The 10221-nt window shown below is 41.0% G+C and overlaps 1 protein-coding gene across 7 annotated transcripts in view; it reads left to right on the forward strand.

The window, feature by feature from the left end:
• The window catches only part of plce1 (phospholipase C, epsilon 1), a 103980-nt gene that overhangs the window by 39985 nt on the left and 53774 nt on the right, over positions 1-10221 (forward strand). The window lies entirely within an intron of this gene.

Consider the following 10221-nt stretch of genomic DNA (forward strand, 5'->3'; position numbering starts at 1 on the left):
AGGTGTTCCTAATAAAGTGGATGGTGAGTGTATTGGCATCATATATTTTCAGACTTAAAGACTTGCTTTATTTACCGTCTGCTTTGTTTTTCCATCGTCTGAATAGCTCTTAGTTTAGTCTGTACAGCCTCTACTGTATAATGACTTCTTCATAAGGATGTCCAGACAGACAGACGGATATTTTCCAGGCCTGACAGAGGGATTAATATCAGGCTCTAGCAACGGTTTCAGCTCAGGAAACAATACAGAGGAGGACAAAATAGGACAAAAAATAGACTACACCAATAAGGGTTCTGTTTCTAAAAACAATACAATCATTATTTAAAAGGCCTGTTACATTAATGCAGCTTGTAACCTAGAGCTACCTGAAAATATCTCCGGCACAAATGTTAAGTCAATTATGTATTACAAAGCAGTAGCTCGTGAAAAGTGAACACAATGCACGAAAAAAAATTCTATTCAAAATTGACGAAGTGACCCTTTGACATATCGGCCATTGTGAGAAGTTATAACTGAACTGCATTTATCAAATTTGGAAGCCGTCTGTACGATCAAACACTGTAGTTGTAGTATGTTGTGGCTACATGCTGCTTTACAGTCAGAGAAACTCAGTTGTTATGAAATCTGACTTTTCAACGAATTCTTCCTTGTTCTGCTCTTTTCCTTGCATGAGTTGAAATTACAGTTGAGGTCAGGTTTACACGCACCTTGCGGAATCTGCTAAATGTTAACTTATTATTATTATTATTATTATTTTTAAAGAGGTATCATAAAAATTGCATTTTGTTTTGTTTATTTGGTACTTCCCTGAATCAGCTAGTTCACATAACAGATTGTAACAAATTTTCAACAGTGGGCAAGGAGGAGGTGGGAAACGTAAACATAACACACACAACTCAAACACAAAACACGCATATGTGTCTCTCTCTCTCTCTCTCTCTCTCTCTCTCTCTCTCTCTCTCTCTCTCTCTCTCTCTCTCTCTCTCACTCGATCCAGTGCTTCCAGTCACTCCTTTATCGCTGTCTCCCACTGATTAGATCACTCAGTGCCAGGCATGTGTCCTCAGTTTCAGGCCCTGCATCCTGGGAGCGAAAAGAGAAAGTAGGCGCGAGAGAGAGAGAGAGAGAGAGAGAGAGAGAACAAGAGAACACTGATTCACTGGTCCCCAAACACGCTGTCATCTGGTCCTTTCCCCAGCTGGGAAACGATCCTCCACAACATCGGGCGATGGCACTGGACTTCCTGGCGGATGGTTATGGCGCCTCCCCTTTTCAGGCGGACAACAGTTGTTCCTCCACCTCCTGGCGGAAGGCAGCAACTCCCCCGTCCTTTGACAACCGCTTCGGCACCACACTCCGCCAGGAAGTGCCTGGGTTTTGGCACCATTGTAACAAACTTTCAACAATGGGCAAGGAGGAGGCGGAACCGGCTGAACCTAAACATAAACTTTAATAATAAACAGAACATCCACAACCAAAAAGTCATGAGGTTTCTCTCTCTCTCCCTCCCCGGTACTTCCAGCCGCTTTTTTACCGCTCTCTCCCACTGATTAGATCACTCCTTACCAGTTGTGCATCCTCACAGCCTGGCCCCTCCCTCCTGCTCCTCGTCACACAGATGTTTGCACATAGTCCACAAGACGCAATAATAATTGAATTTACACAAACGAACCAGTTCAAAAGTTTACACACGCTTGATTCTTAATACCATGTGTCGTTACCTGGATGATCAACGACTGAGCAGTTAAACCGCCCACTGTTCTTCAGAAAAATCCTCCAGGTCCTGCACATTCTTTATTTTTCCAGCGTCTTCTGCATATTTCACCCCTTTTACCAACATACGCTGTATGATGTCGAGATCCATCTTTTCACACTGAGGACAACTGAGGGACTCGTACACGACTATTACAAAAGGTGCAAACAAGAAGGCAACACGATACGTTAAGTGCCAGGGGGTGTAAACTTTTGAACAGGATGATCGGTGTAATTTGTTATTTTGTTAGTACTGCCCTTCAGAAGCTGCATAAGTTATTTACATGTTTCCTAGATGACAAACACAATAACAATTTACATCAGCATTAATACACCAAGTAATGTTAACAGAGTGAGATAATGCGTGAATTACTTGATGGTTGTTTAAATGTTCATGAAATACACCTCGTGTTTATTCAGTGCATGACTAAAAATAACTCCAGATTATTAGCAAAGAGTATATTACAGCATATCAGACATTATGAGATTCATGTACTTGATGTTCATTATTTGGATTATTTGGTTTTATTATTAAAAAGCACCACTTAATACAAGCGTTCGCTACTTTAACGTTACTTGTTTATCTAAGTATAATATACTTTACTATATTAATGGTTTGCTTATGTTGGTTAATACAATAAATGTTGCCAATTAAGGGAACCTTAATGTAAAGCATGAATAAAATGAACTCTGGTCTAGATTTGGCTCGTGTGTACTGTAATTCTACACCCAAAAAAACCGCTTGTGGCATTCCCACCTCATCCCATCCCTCTTCAGCTGAGCATGTTTTTGACAGCTGCTAGCTGTCTGCATCATGTGACCCCGAGTGCTAGAAGTCTCCACATGGTTGCACTCCATTAGCACTGGATTAGTGCGCTAAGTCACGTCTCAGGAGCGATGCCGTTTACTGTAAACGAACGAACGAATGAGATAAAAGCTAGTGACAGGAGCCAGGGCTGCTTTTAGATGTGCGGCTCTGATCTTTCAAAACCGCTCTCCCATCGTCGCTTCGAAGGAGGCGGGGATCCCGATCTCTAACAAGGAACTTTTTAATTAAAGTGCAAATTTCATCAAATTGTTATGCAGACTTCGCATTTGATGTCCCATCAGCCTGCTGAATAAGGATGTGGCTACTTCTGTAGCCAGCTGATTAAGACGGTTTTCTGATAGACCAGACCCCTGTTTTTCAACTGTAAGGCTTTTGTGCATTAAGTAGAATACTTTTCCATCCGTCAGATGTCAGAGTTCAGGACGAGAATGTCTTTAAAGTGATTGTAACTTTTGGAGCAAACATTAATCATCTCGTGTGTGTGTGTGGGTCTCTAGGGGCTCGCTATGCTTGGTACTGTACTCAGATGTACACCTCTCTCTCTCTCTCTCTCTCTCTCTCTCTCTCTCTCTCTCTCTCTCTCTCTCTCTCTCTCTAGATTGGTGAAATTAGTAAATAAAGCAAACAAGTTCAATTATGTTAAAAAAAAAAAAAAAAGTGCAAATAATCATTGTTCATTCTTAAGGTCAGCTCTGTGTGAGCCCACATTATGGCCCTCTCCCATTTTCTTCCTTTTAAAATATTTAATAAGACATAATTGAACTCATAGTTTTTCATAATAGTTAAAAAAGAATAGTACTTTTACCTATCCTTTTTCATTTTGGACTTTTATTAAACCTCAGCAAGAGAAATTATCATAAACTGTGTGTACATTGCGAAAAGGTCAAATAATGTGGTGTGTTTTCCTTATTGTCCACCTCGTCCTGAAAGGACCTTTCTTTTGGAATCATTTTGGAGAAAAATGAAAGTAATGTAATTTTATGTTGTTGCATTGGCTGTTTCACACAGAACATCTTACAAAAGTGCTTTTTTTTTTCTTTCTTTCTTTCTTTCTTTTTTTTGGTGGTCTCCACTGTTTGTTTATTTTTGTTTACACCTGTCCACCTGTCCATGATAATGAATGTGGTGAATGTATTGCACAGCACCACACAAGCACCCAGTATGCTCCCAGGCTTTTCTTTTGTCCCACAAGCTTCATACCTGGCCTAAAAGTAATGAAAGTAAAAGCCGTTTACTCCAGCGAGGTTTTGCACACCTCTAGTTTCCACTGAAAAACAGTTATCCTTATGTCCGTATGAATACAATTGCTTTTAATTCAGTGCAAGTTAAGGGTGCTAGCGCAATCTCGATGCAGGTCTCTTCCTTGTGTCTTCAGTGAAATTTGATCTTCTGGCTTGAAGGGAATGGGATTAAAGAACAAGGCTTCATAAGTGTTTTCAGGTAGTTGGGAGCTGGTCTGTTTTTGGGGTGTTCGATTGGATCAGTTGCAGGGGCCACGAATTTCAATACTGGGGAAAAAACAAGAAGAGAGAGATGTTGTCCATGTAGTACTTGTAATTTTGTTGTACTTTACGCTGGACTGGACGGACAGGTATTTGCTGTTTCTGCTGAAACAAAGCAACTTTTATAAAAGTATGCATAAAGTTTGCTTAAATAACTGCAGCAATAGCAATTATGTACGTGATTTCGGCAATTTTGATTCTCGCATACAAATGAAAAGTTTGTAGTAATGATAGTGAAGAATGTCAGTCCAAACCTAGGTCTTGGGACTTTGATGGATTAAACTAGATGGCAGTAAACCTGCTGATGCTGGCAAAAACATTGTACTTTATTGCCTTTGTTGATAATGGAGGAATTGCAGTCTTAAAAGCAATACCAGAGGACCAAAATTTACCCTTCACATTTTGTTAACTGCCTTAATTTACAACTGACTGGCACAGAGTATCTGCACTAGTTAGTGTGGAAGCTGGGAGTATACCGTAGTGCGGGTCTGCCCTGGCTTGGATGCCGGGGTTCTGCCCTGGCGCGGGGGCCGAGGGTTCTGCCCTGGCGCGGGGGCCGGGGATCTGCCATGGTGCAGGCTCTGCTATGTTGCGGGATCTGCTATGTTGCGAAGGGCCGGGGGTCTGCCCTAATGCAGGAGCCTACCCTAATGCAGTATCTTAGTATTTGCTCTGGTGTAGGTGCTAGACATCTGTCCTAGTGATGTTTGGCCACCCTGTGATGCAGCCAATTCCAGTTCTTGCTTGTTTTGACCCTGATAACATTTTCTTCATGATTGAAAGCATTTTTCAGTCGTTCTCCCTGTGGTCTTCCTTGGCCTGTCAGGTTGTTTGACACAGTTAAGCTCACCAGTGTGATCGAGCTATTCAATAATGTTAACATTAAACCAAACAGTTGACTTTGGCACACCTAATGTTTTGCCTTTGCTTCTGATTGATACTATTCTGATTTCCCCCCTCATGATGACCTGTTTACTTGCAGTGACATTTATTTGGTCTCATGTTTGAAAGACAAGAAACAAAAGACTACAGATACACTTGCCCACATCTAGAATCAACTCAAAAAAGTAAAATAACAACTAAAAAAAATCTAAGGATTTCTTTTCTTTGTTAATAGTTCTAGGTTTCTAAAGAGTCTAAGTTTTTAAACAGTTTCTTTGGAAACTTTTCCAGAAAGGTAAAACCTTGCTGTATACCTAGAACCTTTAATGTTTTCCCCCCCAGAGACAGCTAGTTTGTTCTTTTCTTCTTTTCTTTCGTGTATTCATTTGATACTGCTACAGCACTCAGCTGGTAAAAGCAAAAGCGCTAACTAATTATTTATAATTATCAAAATCTAAAACAATTTCCAGACGTTAATACCCATGTGTTAAAGGGTGCGTTCTGCATTTTAACCGTGTAGTAATTGAGTCTGTACATTTTACACCGCGCTCCTGAAAGATTAAAAGAATATATTAACATTATTCATAAGACCGATATTAAGTATTAAATATTAATTTTGGGTCAATTAGATGGTGTAGTCTGTCTCCTATAAATATATTCATAACCAAAAAGTCATGCTCTACCCAGTAACCAAGGAGCTTTTATACACCTGTTAACTGTAGAGCAGCAATATTGACCCCGTCACTGCTGGGGGCATTTATTTCAGTGAAAGGCTACCACCCACACTTATGATTGATGGTAGAGCATGCACAATGCTGAAAGGCTCCTCTGCTGCTGCATTTCTTTGGGTTAAGGATTTACATAGAAACTGGCTTTACAGTTGATTTGGAGTACGGTTTATGCAGAGCTGGAGCATTGATAATATTGACAGCATCGTATTAGTGAATGCTGAAAATGTTCATTAGTAATAATGGAGAAAAAAAGTATTTATTTGCCTTCACAAAACGCAAACAGCTGACTGCCTTGTCGTAAATATATCGGAGATTTAATGATGGTCCAAAGGGTGGTTAAAAGCAAAGTGGACAAAACGGTGAGCTGGGTGGATTATCCTTACCAGAGTCTAATACTTCCACTGTGTCTGTGTCTTTATCTGATCTGACCATGTTCGATTATCTCCTTTTCTAATTCTGAGCTGGGCTGCCATCTTTGAATTGATGCAACCTTTTATAACCTTTGTGAGTTAAGCGCACTGTACCTGTTCTGTGTTCCTGTCTGCGTGATCCTCCCCAGTGCTTGGCCTCAGCATTTGTACACGATGTTTAGTGATGTTAGTGTCTGTTTATTAGTCTGGCTCTACTCTGTCTCTACAGGATTTTGGCCGATGCTCGTTTGGTTTCAAGGGCTAGTGATCAGCAACTGAGTGGAGTTGTAGGCATTCGTTTGTGGACCCAACCAGGAGACTTTCATCTTGTATGCAAGCAGTGGGCAGGGTCAGGACAAAAGCAGAAGGCAAACATGCACAAGGGGTGATTAGGGTCTCTGGGGAGCATTTTAAAATCTGACAAGGAGATGTCAAGCTTTTATCGTGAACTGAACAGGAAACCCATCCCATTAAAACAAGTCCTAATGAAAGGAAAGAACAGATGCAGCGCAGAGCTGGACATTCTGAAAAGACACTTTTGGTTTATTAGATTTCAAGGGAACATTTAGATTCAAGACTCGGATCCATGAATATGGTGTTGTAATGGCAACAGATCTTTGCCTTTAACATTCATACTGATCATTGGGTCAACATTCTGAGCAAGGCCAATTCTTTTATTCTTGACATTTGGGTTTGAGATGAAAAGATGAATATGAGATGATTGTTAAGAATATCAGCTTTCATTTCCTGATATTTACATCTAGATGTGCTGGTTTGAGATACCAAATCAAACCAGCTCATCAGGCACCAAAAACCATGCCATGGATAAAGTCATAGAGATCACACTTTGTGACCCTTTCTGATGTTTTGTGTGAACATTAACTGAAGCACTTGACCTCGATCTGCATGAGCTACATCGTGTGTAAGCACCTACAGGCCTCTGTAAGCACATTAAATGTTTATGTCCATGACTGCTCAATCAGAAAAAGACTTAACAAGTAAGGCTTTCATGGAAGGGTGGCTAGGAAAAAGCCCCTTCTCTCTAAAAAGAATACAGTGCATCCGGAAAGTATTCACAGCGCTTCACTTTTTCCACATTTTGTTATGTTACAGCCTTATTCCAAAATGGATTAAATTCATTATTTTCCTCAAAATTCTACAAACAATACCCCATAATTACAACGTGAAAGAAGTTTGTTTGAAATCTTTGCAAATTTATTAAAAATAAAAAACAAAAAAGCACATGTACATAAGTATTCACAGCCTTTGCCATGACACTCAAAATTGAGCTCAAGTGCATCCTGTTTCCACTGATCATCCTTGAGATGTTTCTACAACTTGATTGGAGTCCACCTGTGGTAAATTCAGTTGATTGGACATGATTTGGAAAGGCACACACCTGTCTATATAAAGGTCCCACAGTTAACAATGCATGTCAGAGCACAAACCAAGCCATGAAGTCCAAGGAACTGTCTGTAGACCTCCGAGACAGGATTGTATCGAGGCACAGCTCTGGGGAAGGTACAGAAACATTTCTGCAGCATTGAAGGTCCCAATGAGCACAGTGGCCTCCATCAGCCGTAAATGGAGAAGTTTGGAACCACCAGGACTCTTCCTAGAGCTGACCGCCTGGCCAAACTGAGCGATCGGGGGAGAAGGGCCTTAGTCAGGGAGGTGACCAAAAACCACTCTGACAGAGCTCCAGCGTGTCTCTGTGGAGAGAGAAGAACCTTCCAGAAGAACAACCACTTCTGCAGCACTCCACCAATCAGGCCTGTATGGTAGAGTGGCCAGATGGAAGCCACTCCTCAGTAAAAGGCACATGACAGCCCTCCTGGAATTTGACAAAAGGCACCTGAAGGACTCTCAGAGCATGATGAAACAAAGATTGAAATCTTTGGCCTGAATGGCAAGCGTCATGTCTGGAGGAAACTAGGTACCACTCATCACCTGGCCCATACCATCCCTACAGTGAAGCATGGTGGTGGCAGCATCATGCTGTGGGGATGTTTTTCAGCAGGAACTGGGAGACTAGTCAGGATCGAGGGAAAGATGAATGCAGCAATGTACAGGGACATCCTTGATGAAAACCTGCTCCAGAGCGCTCTGGACCTCAGACTGGGGTGAAGGTTCATCTTCCAACAGGACAACGACCCTAAGCACACAGCCAAGATAATGAAGGAGTGTCTACAGGACAACTCTGTGAATGTCCTCGAGTGGCCCAGCCAGAGCCCAGACTTGAACCCGATTGAACATCTCTGGAGAGATCTGAAAATGGCTGTGCGTCGACGCTCCCCATCCAACCTGATGGAGCCTGAGAGGTCCTGCAAAGAAGAACGGGAGAAACTGCCCAAAAATAGGTGTGCCAAGCTTGTAGCATCATACTTGAAAAGACTTGGGGCTGTAATTGGTGCCGAAGGTGCTTCAACAAAGTATTGAGCAAAGGCTGTGAATATTTATGTACATGTGCTTTTTTTTGTTTTTTATTTTTAATAAATTTGCAAAGATTTCAAACAAACTTCTTTCACGTTGTCATTATGGGGTATTGTTTGTAGAATTTTGAGGAAAATAATGAATTTAATCCATTTTGGAATAAGGCTGTAACATAACAAAATGTGGAAAAAGTGAAGCGCTGTGAAATACTTTCCGGATGCACTGTATGGCAGCATGACTTGGGTTTGAAAAATTGCATCTGAGCAAACAAAAGTTCTGGAACAAAATCACTTGAACTGATGAGGCCAAGGTGGAGATGTTTGGTCATCATGCACGGCGCAATGTTTGGCGAAAACCAAACACCTCATACCAGCTGTCATGGTGGTGCATGGTAGTGGAGGAGTGATGATTTGGGCTTGTTTTGCAGCCGCATGTCCTGGGGAAACTTGCAATCATTAAGACAAAGATGAACTCCACTTTATATTAGAATATTCTCGTGACAACTGAGGCCAGATATCTGTCTAGCAGCTTAAGCTGTGTGGAAATTGAGTCATGCAACAGGACAGTGATCCCAAGCCCACCAGCAAATCAACATCTGAATGGCTAAAAAAGAAAAAAAAAACAAGGTGTTTGAATGGAAAGTCAAAGTCCAGACCTTAACCCCAGGTCTGTGATAGGAGCTGTGCATAAATGAATGCCCTCAAATATCAAGGAACTGAGGCAATTTTGTAAAGAGTGCGACAGAAACTCTTATAGAAAAAGTTAACTTCAAGTAAATGTTGCTGGTTCTACAGTACGTTACTGAAATATAGGGTGTACTTATTTCTTCCCACCTGGTTATTGAATGTTGGATTACTTTTTGGAAAATAAATGACTACATATTTAAATCTATTGTGTTTTTCTGTTGTCACCTGAGGTTATTTGCGTGTTTATGGAAGTTGGTGAGGACCACACAGGGGGGTCCTCACACAGTCATTTTCCCCATGATTGATTATTTCTGACTGTATTTGCGACAGGTTCCCTAAGGTTCTGTCTCAGGAAGCATTTTTGAAACGAGAAAAATGAGCACCATGCAATTGACTTGCTAAGTACTATTGAGAATCTTTCATCCCAGTTGCTGTGGCAATAAGCTCCTTAATTCCAGCCACCCTTGTATGACACGGACAAAAACCATGCCTTGTCTGAAAGACATGGCCGGGCTTTCAGCTGTGCTTAGACCTCAAAACTCTTGATGGTTTCGATGGTTTGCATCACCATATTTCCATTATCTCTGAAGAGCTTTGTTTGTGTCCTTGATGTGCAGCTTCACACTGATTAAAGGTGTTCATGGGCCAAGATTGCTTCCTGTTTTACTAGAAGAAATCTTTGTATAAAAAGGCTACAAGAGCTGTATTGCCTTGGCTAATGATCATGCACGGTTAACACATGGAACACTCGGTCTTGATGCTTTTTATAAGGAGAATTAATAAGAATTAAAGCTGTTTTCTAAAAGGTTTCACAAACGCCAAACAATACAATGAATAACAATAATGTCACATTTGAGTTTTTGTATCCTCTTTACTGTGTTGGTTATATTTATGTTGATTAAATCAAGAATGGGTAAAAATGTTCCACTTGGATTCATTTGGAAGACTGCAATAATAGCACGTGTACACACACACACACACACACACACACACACA

Source organism: Ictalurus punctatus, chromosome 13 (assembly GCF_001660625.3).
Source record: "Ictalurus punctatus breed USDA103 chromosome 13, Coco_2.0, whole genome shotgun sequence".
Taxonomy (NCBI): Eukaryota; Metazoa; Chordata; class Actinopteri; order Siluriformes; family Ictaluridae; genus Ictalurus; species Ictalurus punctatus.